The sequence below is a fragment of the Hippopotamus amphibius genome, chromosome 9 (assembly GCF_030028045.1).
Source record: "Hippopotamus amphibius kiboko isolate mHipAmp2 chromosome 9, mHipAmp2.hap2, whole genome shotgun sequence".
NCBI lineage: Eukaryota > Metazoa > Chordata > Mammalia > Artiodactyla > Hippopotamidae > Hippopotamus > Hippopotamus amphibius.
Genome location: NC_080194.1, coordinates 89,445,619 through 89,459,110, shown reverse-complemented (window position 1 = coordinate 89,459,110; position 13,492 = coordinate 89,445,619). Strand labels below are relative to the sequence as shown.

The 13,492-nt window shown below is 34.1% G+C and overlaps 1 protein-coding gene across 5 annotated transcripts in view; it reads left to right on the top strand.

The window, feature by feature from the left end:
- The window catches only part of ARHGEF12 (Rho guanine nucleotide exchange factor 12), a 135,480-nt gene that overhangs the window by 16,020 nt on the left and 105,968 nt on the right, over nt 1-13,492 (top strand). The window contains exon 2 of one of the 5 annotated variants that reach the window (XM_057696022.1): nt 4,210-4,278. The exons of the other annotated variants lie outside the window; for them this stretch is intronic. The gene's annotated coding sequence lies outside the window, so the exon portion shown is untranslated. The remainder of the gene's footprint in view (nt 1-4,209; nt 4,279-13,492) is intronic. 5 annotated transcript variants of the gene reach the window in all.

Sequence of the window (13,492 nt, the reverse complement as noted above, 5' to 3'; positions counted from 1 at the left end):
TACATTTAAAAGAGAGGAGACAAATAGAGCTATTAGGAAGATGTTAAGAATACCAGTAGTATAAGAAAAGGTAGGTGATAAAAGTGAGGGTCTTTCTGGCTTGGGTGTTTGGATAGGTATGGGTAGCATTCACCAAGATGTAGAATATATAAGGTAGGAGGCACAGTTTTGTTTTATTTTTGTTTGGTTGACTAAGGTGAAAGGATAAGAGAACAAAGGTAGTAAGGGACAGATTTAGTTTAAGGTACTGTATTAGTTATCTAATGCTACGTAATAGATTGTCTCAAAACAATAAATAAGCTTGCAGTATGCAACGTGGTAACCACAAGACACGTGGCTATTTAAATTTAAATTAGTTAAAATTAAATAAAATTGAAAATTTAGTTCTTCAGTCACGCTAACCACTTTCAAGTGTACAGTAGCCATGTGTAGTCAATGGCTACTGTTTTGGACATTGGACATAGAACATTTTAATCATTGCAAACAGGTCTACTGGACAGTGCTGCTAAACATTTATTACCTCATACAGTTTCCTATGATAAGGAACCTGGGAGCAACGTAGCTGGGTGGTTCTGGTTTAGGGTCACTGATGAAGTTGCAGTTGAGATGTCTGCTACTGAAGCAAGGGCTTGAGTCATCTGAGGGCTTGATTGGAGCTGGTGGATCCACTTCCAAGGTGACTCACGTGCTAAGTGAGTGCTGGTGGTTGGTAGGAGGCCTTGGTTGCTCACCAGGAAGACCTCTCATAGGGATGTTTGAGACAGCTGGCTTTATCCAGATCAAGTGGTCATAGACAGCAAGGCGGAAGCTGTAATGACTTTTATGAGCAAACCTCAGAAGTCACAGTCTGTCTTTTTTGTAGTGTTCTCTTAGGTCAGTTGAGAGATCAGCTCTCTTCAGTGTGGGAGGGAACTATACAGGGCATGGATTCCAGGAGGCAGAATTCACTGGAGGTTATTTTAGAGGCTGCCCACCACAGGTACTTATGAAGCATCCAGGTGCAAATGTCTGGTAGGCAACTAGATGTAAAGGAGTGAGGGCTTGGCTACTGCTATTGTGTTTGTGGTGGTAGTTGAAGTACTTTGAATAGGTGAGTTCAACAAGAGTGAGACTGCACCAGAAGGATGGCCCATATAGTATCTTAGGTCACATGTTTGGGGGAGGAGAGAAATGCTCTCAAAGGCTATTTGAGAATCAAAGTTACAGAGAATCAAAGGAATAGTTACAGAGGAGTAGGAGTACTGGTAGAGTACTTTATAAAGGAGCCTTCTGGAAGGGATAAAAGTTGAAAGTAGAGTGTAATTAACATAACTAAATGATACAAACTAGTCAAGTAAGAGTCATTCTTTGAAAAATTATTGACTATGCTGGGAACCAAAGAAAGATACAGATGAATAAGACAAAGTCTCTAATAACATATAATACAGTCTGAGGAGATATGATTATGGAAAATTTCTTGGAGGAAGGTAATACCTTAGCGTAGAGCCTCTTTAAAAGGTGAGGAGTTGAGTGTTAGGTGTAGTATGTATGTGTGGTGTGGTCTGTGGAGGTGGTGGTGGTGGTAATATGGATAATAGAATAGACATTTGAGGCAGAAAAGATGGTTTGTTATGTGTGGGATATTGCTAGAACATGAAGTTTGTGGTGAGAAAAGAGACTGGAAGCATAATGAGAATGGTCTTGAATGCATGTGAAGGAACTTGCCTTTATCTTATGGACTATTGTTTCCCATACTTAAATTATTTGGATACTACCTTAATGCCTTAGATAGTATCCAAATAATTTAATCCCTCATCTGTCAGTTACTTAATCTTACTCTGTAACATTACTTTTAAAATTGAAAATCCATTTCCAAAGGAAACTTTATTTCATGATTATAAATAGAAAATCAGTATTTTTGCCACATACAGAAGGCAACAGTAGAAAAAATTAATTATTATTAAATTTAAAAAATAAAAAATGAAATACAGTAATGCACTCTTTGCTTATAGAAATATCTGCCTGAAAAATCAGTTCCTCAGTGAAAGACTGTTTTTAGTCAGCAAGAAAGGGATCCTTCTTTGGATATTGCTTGGTGTGTAGCTCAGATGAGGTTGAAGGTCATTGGAACAGTATCATTTTTATATTTTGATGTTAACAAGCACCAGGAATCCTAACTCGCACATGTTTGTGGTTGGAAAGATCAGAAATAGTTAATGGTCAACTTTGCTCTGCATTTAAATATTAATAAAAATTAGGCCTTTTATTCAGTGAAACCATCTAACATTATCTTTAGAATATGTTCTTCTGAACTTGTCAAGTTATTAGTTCAGGTTCATGAAGTAGAAAAGGGGTTCCTCATCTACTCTTTGGTGCCATTCAGTTTGGGAAAATTCTTGTGAAAAATCATCAGATCTTCCATGCATCTTTTATAATATTTAGAATACTTTCAGTGGTTTTTCAGAGGAATCCTTAAGTAGTCTTTTCAGAGAGGAACAGGAGTCCAACTCACTTAAGTATTTCATAGTTCTAGTTTTGCACTTATGTTGTTCACTTTGTTTTGTACCTGGAATGCTTACCTTTGTCAGGATAAATGTAAGTTGTTCACATGGGCAGCTATACTTGTCAAGATGTGCTTGTTTGCAAAACTTGTCTCATTCATGCATATTATGTCACAAATTGAAGATTTCTTCAAGAAATATTTGAAATTCTTCCTACAACTCACATGGATGTGTGAAGACTTTTCCATTATTTCTGCCAAACTCTGTAATGTAGTTCCGGTTTTGAAGTTAAGATAGAGAACAATTTCATAAGATTTTTAATGAATGTTTTTGATCTGTAATGGCTGACAAAAAGCATGCAAATAATAGTGTTAGAGATGTTGCGAAAGTGCCAAGAAAGGATATCATTCTTGATGTTAAGATAAAAGTTTTGGAGTGTCTCAAGGTAGCTGATTACATTTAAGGAAATGTTGGAGGAAACGTGGTAAAGATGAGTGGCCATTTAGGAATTCGCAAAGTTCTATAATCAAGGGAAGCTAACATTATCCAGTCTTGAAAGATGTGACCAATATATTTAAGAAGAGAGCGGAGAAGCAGTAGTTGAATCTCTTAGTTAACCTGAATTTAATGGACTCTCCATTTCCCCTGTAGAGCATGATTTTTACCCACAGTGGATTAAATGTTTACATCTACAGGCTACTCTGTAGTGTCTGAATACTTCTACTCCTTCCAGTTGAACTGTATATTCCCAACCTGTTGTTCTTGTATTGCAATTAGATAGTTTAGTTAAATATTATGAAAACCAATGAAATATGAGCATAAAAAAGAAAGTTATTTCAATGAAAACTGAGTTGTATGTGCTTTGGAAATACGAGTAGAGACTTGCCACTAAAGAAGTTGCTGTCAAGTTAGAGATGGATGAAAAACAACTATTAGCTACTTGGGAAAAAATGAGTCCAGGGATTATCTTTAGTTTCTTTGTCTACTGTAAGGAAACTGAAACAGGAAATAAACATAGCAGATGTATTTTAACATGGTTTATAAAAGAAAGATAATAGAGCAGTCCAGTACATCCTTACTTAAAGAAAAGGCCTTGATCGTACATTTAAAAATTGGCAAATAAATATACACATATATTTTAAATTGAAATGAAGTTTAAAGTGCATATGAGTGGTTTTTTTTAAAACAGTTCCTTACTCTAACTGCTCTTTTCCATTCAGTGACCAATCACTGGTACCAATTAATTGAATAGGACAGTTTTTACTGTATTGCTAAAATCATGTCATAACTTTAGGAGATTTGAAGAGAAGGAAATACGTAATACTTCTTTTTCAAGGCTGCTATATAATGATCATGTTACAGGTATGCTAATTGTTAGTGTTCCTATTTACTTGCATTTCATTTTAAATTTTTAAAAATTTAATAATAGTTTGTATATTTTGTCTATTGTTGCTTTCTATTTGTGTTAAATAATACTGGTTTTTAAATTTATAATAGTGAAATAAAGTTTCCTTTTGAAATGGAAATAATGTTACTTAAAGAAAAACATTAATAATACTAAGTTCAGGAGTTATGTGACTATGGCAAATCATTAAGGCAGAGTTTAAGTGTGGGAAACAATAGCCTCCAGGTTAAAGGCAACTTCCTTAACATGCATTTAAGACCACTCGCTACTTGGCCTTTGTCTGACTTCTCCAGCCTCATGTCTCATCACTTTCTGTTATCACAGATGTCGTGTTGGTCAACACAGGGACTGCCTCTTCTGAAGGACTGAGCCCAGCCAGACCCGACCCAGAAGGTGGTTGGTAGAGAGGGAATTTGATAAGCTCTAAGGACAGTGCTTTGGGTGAAGGAATCACAGAACTAATTTTTTCAGCTTTACTGAGCTTGTCTGTCTTATTCACTTTTGTGTTCCCAGTACCTGGAAGACAGTAAATATTTGAATTGATGAATAAATGAACAAATAAACCCAAATAAGAGTTATAGTGCATAAGGCATAATCTTGGGTACTAAGCAAGAAAATTCTGAGACAGTGCCTTGGTGTGTTGGGAACTTTTTTTTTTACAATTTTTAAATTGTAATTTAAATTGTAATTTAAAAATACGGAATGCTAGGGAGGATTGTGATAAGGCAGTGTTTTTTGTAACTCCTCAGTTGAGGACATAAATTGGTTTAAACTTTATAGAAAATAATTTTACAATATAGCTCAAGAGCCTAAGAGATATTTAAACCTTTTGTCCAGTAATGCCAGTTTTGGCATGTATCTCAAGACATAAAGGAAGTAAAGATTTAGTTATCAATTTTTGTACAAAGATGTCAGCCACACCATTATTTGTAGTAGGGGCAAAGAGGAACCAATCTAAGTCTGATGTCTCTGAAGAGGTAATGGCAAGCAGCTCCCAGGAGACTGGTGTTGATAAATTCTTATGACATTTGATAGAGATTTATATAAGCATTAAAGAGATTTTCAAGTAAACCTTAATGGGAAAGTGTCCATGGTATGTGAAAAGTAGGAGATAAAACTCCAAATATAATGGCAGTTATGTTTTTAAAAACATACATATATAATGCTTAAAAAACGACTTCCAGGTCACTTGCTAATTTTTTTTTTTAAATGTCTCTGAGTTGTGAGATTATGAATGATTGTTTTACTGTTTATATTTATCTGTATTTTCCAGGCTTTCAACCATGAATATATATTGCTTTTGTAATTAGAGATTTTTTTAAGTGAAAACTCTAGTTTGTTTATTCATTTAATTTTTATTTTAATGAAAAACTATGGTAGTAATTTGATAGAAGATCAGAGGAAAGTAATTCTTGAGATCAGGATTGCAAATGGGAGACTGTAATAGGAGATATGAGAAGTTCCTGCACCTAGGGCATGGGTTATGGGATTGGAGAGGACTGTAGTGACCAATGAATGAGATAGAGGGAGAAAGAAAAACGAGGGATCTAGGATGACTCCCAAATTTCTGGATGTTTAATGTAAAGATTTTGAGATGAAAGTTTGGTTCTTAAAAAAGGTATTCTTATTTGAGGAATATTTAAATTTAATGAGGTTATTAACAACTTCAGCTTCTGTTTCCCATATACTTCAATTCTTTAAACTTTGTATGTTATTGAAGATCTTATTTCTAGTTTGTTATGGTTAAGAAGAACAAATAGGTGATATGACTATGAAGATAATGTGTTTCTGATGTCTGTCACCCTATGGATTGCCAGTTAGTGAACCTGGTTATCTTGAAAAGTATTAGCTAATTTGCTCACCAATTTATGTGTACCACTCCTAAAGTTATAATCTTAGTGAAAAACAGCATCTCCCAAGTAGGGAAGGATAATTTTTAGCTCAAATTGTAGAAATTACATGTACCCCTGGTAGCATTTCCAACAGCAAAAAAAAAAAAAAAAAAAAGAAAAAAAGAGGCAGGCAAAAAAAAAATCCTGCCAACTATTCCTCCATTGCAAGACTCTGGAAAAAGGGTCAATTAAAAATAGAAAACGATACCAAGGGTAGCTTTCTTGATGACCTGAAGTTAAATTTAAATTTAAATGTATCCACTTGGGAGTGTTACATTAAAAGTTTTAAAAATCTTTTCATGATGTTGTGGGCAATCAAATAATACAGTGAGTGCTCTGTTCTTGCATTTCAAATATGAGGTTCCTTATTTTTCCACAGAATTATTGGCTAATCTCTTCCTTTTTCTGGTTGTGAGCAACAGGTAAATTAGTATGACCGCAGTCTGACCCCAACCTCCTGACTCCAGTTTCCTAATTCTGAACTTACTCATCTTTCCTTCTTCAAGGTCACATGATAACATATATTCCATAGGTGGATAGAAATAAATAGGAAAGAAAAAAATTCTAACTAGACTGCACTGTGGCAAAGTAAAGTTGAGTAGTTTTAAGAGGCTTAATTACTGTCCAACAGTCTTATTGGATCTAATTCTTTTGGTGATTGCACAAATAGGGATGACACAGTATGGGAAGGAAAGAGTAGCTGATTGATCTGCATTTCTGCTATTCACATCTCAGAACTGTTGTGATATATGAATAGTTTTGAAACTTTTCCTATATTTTGGGGGAAAACATGTTAATGGTAATTTTTCCAAGGATTATAGAATAGCACAAAAAAAACAATAACTTCTGTTGTTTAGATGCTTTTAATAACTTTTTTTTAATCTTGGAATTTTTAAAATTTGGAATTTTTAAATTACAAACTTTTTAATTTAAAAAAGTTGAAATACTTTTTCAGTGATAAAATAAGCCCTAAAGATTTCATTGTGGAATAGAGAAGAAAACTTGTGTGGAATTTAAGGTAGTAGTCATATTTGAATAGCATTTTAAAAATTGTATTTATTTGCTTTTTAAATTTTATTTACTTTTTTTTTTTGGCCATACCGCGTGGCTTGAGGAATCTTAGTTCTCAGACAAGGGATCAAACCCGTGCCCCCTGCAGTGCAAGTGCAGAGTCCTAACCACTGGCCTGCCAGGGAATTCCCCTTGAATAGCATTTTTTTATTAAAGGGAATCAGCATTTATTACCTGGTGTTCTAAGTACTGGGCTATACATTTACCTCATTTAATCCTCACAACATTCCTGTAAAGCGAGTACTTAGTTTAATCATTTTTGAGGAAATTGAGGTTCAGTGAAGTTCAGTAAGCTTCTCAGGGTCACACAAAGCATTGGGTAGCTGTGCCAGGTTTTGACTTCATTCTGAATAATCCCCAAACGCATGGTTTTGCATATATTTTTCCCTTTTGGATATTTTAAATAAACTTATTTAGATGTTTTGAATAAAAATCATCTATTCCTTAAGTTATTTTTATTTTCCAGCATTTATAATACAAGCAATCATTCTTTAGCTGCTGAAAAAGTAGAATTGATTTTGATATGATAGCAGAGTGATCTTATATAGTGACTACAGTAATATACACACAAACCTTTTGTTTTTAATTGAAAACAATAAATTTCAGAGATAAAGGAGAGTTAATTCAGAACTGGTGCTTACTGATAAGTTTTAGAGAGTTTTAAGTCAGTGAACTGGTGATAAAAGCCATAAGGCATTACATTTATCATTTTATAGAGATTAATTGGAATTACTCAGTTTTAACAAAAGTTTTATTCTGAAGATATAGAAGAATGTTTTATTCTTTAAAGGAACTCTAAATTTAAAAACTGAAAAAACCTGTACTTTCTCTGTGTTATTAAGTAGAAGTCTCATTTAGCCACAACATCTAATTTGAAAATGTTCTTTTTCCCTCATTTTACTTCATTGTAAAATATTGAAAGCGTAAGACAAAAAAAAAAAAAAAAAAGAAATATAATGAACATCCAGGTACCTACTATGTAGCATCATCATTTTGGAGGGAAGGGGAAGAAATAAAAATCACAAAGTTGAGGGTCTCCTGCATACTTTTCCCTGATCCTAGTCTCTACTCTTCCTCTCCACTTACATTCTGGTAAATTTGGTGTTCATTGCTCTAATGCATGTTTTTATACTTGTGCTACATAGTTATATATCCTCAAAAATTATACAGGTTTTTTAGGGGGACACATTTTTTAACTTTACAGAAATTGAATTCATGTTGTATATATTTTGCAACTGGTGTTTTTTAATTAATAAAATATGAATATAGTATGAGGTAGAGAGTTTTATTTTCCTTAGAGATTACCAGTTGTCTTGCCATTTGTTGTACAGTTTTTATCTTTTCACCATTGATTTGCAGTGCCATCTTTGTCTTATGTTTCCGTATTCTGTGGGTTTGTCTCTGATCTTTCTATTCTGTTTTGTCAAGTTTAACTTTTTCTGTAACAACACCAGACTGTTTAAATTATTTAAGCTCTGTAAGCAAAGTAAGTCTCCTTACTCAATTTTTCTTTTCCAAAATTTTCATAGCTATTCTTGGCTTTTTCTTTTCCATATGAATTTTGGAATCAGCTGATATGAGTCCATTGGGTTTTTTATTCTACTTGCAATGAAGGTTTTAGTTTAGTTTGGGGAAAATGGATGTCTTCATGATGATATCTTCTTATACGCGAACATGGTATTTTTTTTAGAAATTTCAGGTCTTTTATGTTCTTCAGTAAAAATTTGTAACGTTATCCACAGAAGTCTTAAAACATTTTTTGTTGTTTATTTCTCGGTACTTTATGATTTTCACTGCTGTTTTGAATGGTTGGTCCCTCCCCTATCCTTCTCTTTCCTCTCTTCCCTCTCCTTCTCTTTCCTCTTTCCCCTTTCCTTCTCTTTCCTTCCTCCCTTTCTTCTTTCTTTCTGCCTTCCTTCCTTTTTTTCTTCTTTCCCCTCCCCCATTCCCATCTCCTTACCTCTGTCCTTCCCTCTCTTCTTTATCATCTAATATTTTAATTTTATGTTGTCTTGGCCAAAGGTTCTGTTTAAGGTAGTATAGAGGAAAGTGTATGGAAGTCAGGATTGCTAGAAATGAATCCTAGCTTTGTACCTCAAGGATGATATGATAATTAAGTCAACTTTTTTGTTTTGTTATTTTGAGCCTAAGTATCCTAATCTATATAGTGAGAATAATACTTTCATACTATCTACATCACAGGGTCAAATGAGATTTGGTTTTTTTCTAATTAAAAATCCAACGCAAAAAAGTTGTTATTTGGGGGCAGAGGGAAATATTTATTAAAATCAATATTATTAAAGAACAATTCATAAATACATAGTTATTTTGACTTAAAAATGATTTATAATGTTTATACCCCACTTGTTCACTTGAAGTGGTTTATAAAGAACACATACACATATCCCATTAAATACATTAAAATAAAAATAGAAAATCAAGTTATTACAGTGAGGTAAATGCAAATATAACAATTATGATGATTAATACAATCATTTGATTAATCCTCTCTGCTTTTGAGATGCTGTGGGAAAAATGTAAATATGACTTGACTGTTAGTGGGTGTATTTCCTTCCTTGTAACAAGGAAGCCAGATTTTTATTATTTGCCATTAAATTCGTAAAAGAATATTAGTCACATGGATTTCATGACAATATTGTCTCTCCTACAACAGCTTCATGAGAAGTTAAAAGCGATTTTTAAAATGTCTTTTCTAACCACCTTTAATAAAAAACTGAGGAGATAACATAAAGCATAACACACTGAAAAGCTGATTCTTTGAGTGGACTCAGCTACCGTCACTTAGATATTTTGTAATCTAATTTATAAGGTATTAACTCGTCTAGAGAAGTGGCAGTCTATATAAACTTTTGTGTCACCTTCATACTTTTGGATATTGGAATTTTCGGTGATACCTTTAAAGCCACTAAAATTTTCAAGAGAACATAGATAAGTGATAGTAACTACAAGATAATAACCACTACCACAGTAAAAGTTCCTTGTAATTTTCAAAAGAATCCGCAGCTATCTCATTATTTAACTAGTCTGCATTAACTCTGGAATCTGGGTTTTAGTAGAACTATTTATTTATTGCTCCAATAATGTTTTCTTTTGTGTTCAAGAAGCAAAGTTCTTATATGTTCTAATAGATATATACTGTCTTTAACATTGACTTGGTATTATTTATGCCTCTTAATTATAGTTATTTGTGCTTCACTGCACACTGTATCATGTACTAGGCCCGTACAGAGTTCTTTCTAGCAAACTTTTCTACCAGTGTGTTAATCAATTGCTTTGCAGAGTTGGATCTGCTCTTAAACATATCTTGATCTTCTCTAGGCAAGTGAGCGATAGAGAATAAGAATCCTTTCTTGGTTAACTCCTTGCATTTGAAGGATTTATTTATGGAAAACTGAAGTTTGTTTTATAGAGGTTAAGACAAGTGCTCATTTTTGTGGGATTTTCCCACACAAAATTTTCCAGCTTTTTGTAGAAACAAGCAGGATTTGCAGTCAGATAGGTATGGTTTCAGATTCCGTCTCTACCATTTGTTGAGAAAGTTACTTAGCCTCTCTAACTTAGCTTTTATCTCTTTATCTGTTATATCTACTTCAAGGGATTTTGAACAGTAGCTTTTTTTTTATTATGTATTGTAGTCTGATTGATAATTTGTTGTTTAAGGTCAATTTAGCTGATATACCTATCTCTAGAATTAAAAAGAAATGCAGGCACAAATAAAAGCCTATTCAGGATGAAGCTACTCTCAAACATAGTTTTTTTCTTAGAAGTAGTTTTTAAAAAAGTATATGTAAAGTATATGTTTACATAACTTTATTATGTAAAATTTAAGGCATGCATTAAAATTAGAATAGCATAATGAACCTTCATATGCATGCTACCAGCTTCAGTAATAAAAATATAGTTTAATCTTTTCAATCATAGAAGAAAGTATAGTGACAAGTTCCCTCCCTTCTCTCACTTGCTTAATCTGATTTATCAGAGGTAGCTACCATTAAGTTTCTTTACAGAAATGAAATTACCCTATATGTACATTCTGTAACTTGAAATTTTTATATAGCAATATACTTAAAATATATTTTATTACCATGTGAGTGCCTGTACTCTGTAGCTATACCATATTTTGTTGTATAGCTGTATAATAATTTATTAGTTAAATTCTACTAGTTAGTAGAATAATGGTGGGCAGTAGGATGTTGTCTTTCTCTTTCTGACTTCACTTAGTATAATAATCTCTAGCTGCATCCATGTTGCTGCAAGTGTGGCATTATTTCATTCTTTTTTTATGGCTGAGTACTATTTCACTATATATATGTACCACATCTTTATCCATTCACCGATCAGTGAAGGTTGTTTCCATGTCCTGGCTATTGTGAATAGTGCTGCTATGAACATATGGCTGCATGTATCTTTTTGAATTATAGTTTTGTCTGGATATATGCTCAAGAGTGGGATTGCTGGAACATATGGTAATTCTATTTTTAGTTTTCTGAGGAACCTCCATACTGTTTTCCACAGTGGCTGCACCAACTTACATTCCCACCAACAGTGCAGAAGGGTTCCCTTTTCTCCACACCCTCTCCAGCATTTATTTGTAGACTTTTTAATGATGGCCATTCTGACCAGCGTGAGGTAGTACCTCACTGTAGCTTTGATGTGCATTTCTCTAATAATTAGCATCGTTGAGCATCTTTTCATGTGCATATTGGCCATCTGGATGTCTTCTTTGGAGAAATGTCTATTTAGGTCTTCTGCCCATTTTTGATTGGGTTGTTTGATTTTTGTTACTGAATTGTATGAGCTATTTGTATATCCCTTGCCAGTTGCATTGTTTGCAGATATTTTCTCCCATTCTGTATGTTGTCTTTTCATTTTGTTTATGATTTCCTTTGCTGTGCAAAAGCTTATAAGTTTGATTACGTCCCATTTGTTTACTTTTGCTTTTATTTCTATTGCCTTGGGAGACTGACCTAAATCTCTATTTTATGTCTCTTATTTTATTTCTTCTCTGATCTTTAGTATTTCCTTCCTTCTGTTGACTTTAGGTTTTGTTCTTTTTTTTTTTTATAAATTTATTTATTTATTTATTTTATTGGCTGTGTTGGGTCTTTTTTGCTGTGTGCGGGCTTTAGTTGTGGTGAGTGGGGGCTACTCTTTGTTGTGGTGTGCAGGCTCCTCATTGCTGTGGCATTTCTTGTTGCGGAGCACGGGCTCTAGGCGCGTGGGCTTCAGTAGTTGCAGTACATGGGCTCAATATTTGTGGCTCACGGGCTCTAAAGCGCAGGCTTAGTAGTTGTGGCACATGGGCTTAGTTGCTCCGAGGCATGTGGGATCTTCCTGGAGCAGGGATTGAACTCGTGTCCCCTGCATTGGCAGGTGGATTCTTAACCACTGTGCTACGTAGGAAGTCCTTGTTTGTTCTTCTTTTCGTAATTCTTTTTTTTTTAATAGATTTATTTATTTATTTATTTATTTATTTATTTATTTATTTATTTATTGACTGCATTGGGTCTTCGTTGCTGCACGTGGGTTTTCTCTGGCTGTGGCGAGCAGGGGCTGCTCTTCATTGTGGTGTGTGGGCTCCTCTTTTAGTGGCTTCTCTTGTTGTGGAGCATGGGCTCTAGGCACGTGGTCTTCAGTAGTTGCGGCACACGGGCTCAATAGTTGCAGCTCATGGGCTGTAGAGCACAGGCTTAATAGTTGTGGTGCATGGGCTTTGTTGCTCCATGGAATGTGGGATCTTCCGGGACCAGGGATCGAACCTGTGTTCTGTGCTTTTGGCAGGTGGATTCTTAACCACTGCACCACCTAGGAAGTCCTGTAATTCTTTTAGGTGGTAGGTTAGGTTGTTTATTTGAGATTTTTCTTTCTTTTTTTTTTTTTTGAGGAAGGCCTGTATCTCTATGAATTTTCCTCTAAGAACTGCTTTTGCTACATTTCATAGATTTTGTATGGTTGTGTTTTCATTGTTACTTGTCTCAAGGTATTTTTTAATTTCCTCTTTGATTTCATGTTGACCCATTGATTTTTTTAGTAGCATATTATTTAGTCTCCATGTAATTGTTTTTTTCTTGTTTCTGTTTCTGTGGTTGATTTCTAGTTTCATGCCTTTGTGGTCAGAAAAGATGTGTGAAATAATTTCTGTCTTTTTAAATTTGTTGAGGCTTATTTTGTGTGCTAGTATGTGGTCAATCCATGAGAATATTCCACGTGTACTTGAAAGAAATGTGTATTCTGTTTTGTTTTCTGCTTTTGGGGGCTTTTTTTGGATGTAACGTCCTGAAAATATCAATTAAGTCTAACTATTCTGTTGTAAGGGTCTCTGTTGCCTTATTGGTTTTCTGTCTGCAAGATTTGTCCATTGATGTGAATGAGGTGGTAAAGCCTCCCACTATTATTGTATTCCCATCAATTTCTTCCTTTATGTCTGTTAGCATTTGCTTTATGTATTTAGGTTCTCCTATATTAGGTGCTTCTATATTGTTAACACGTGTGTTAACAAGTGTAATATCCTCTTCTTGTATTGATCCTTTTATCATTAGTGTCCTTCTTTGTCTTTCTTTATGACCTTTGTTTTAAAGTCTTATTTTGTTTGTTATGAGTATTGCTACCTCTGCTTCTTTGTC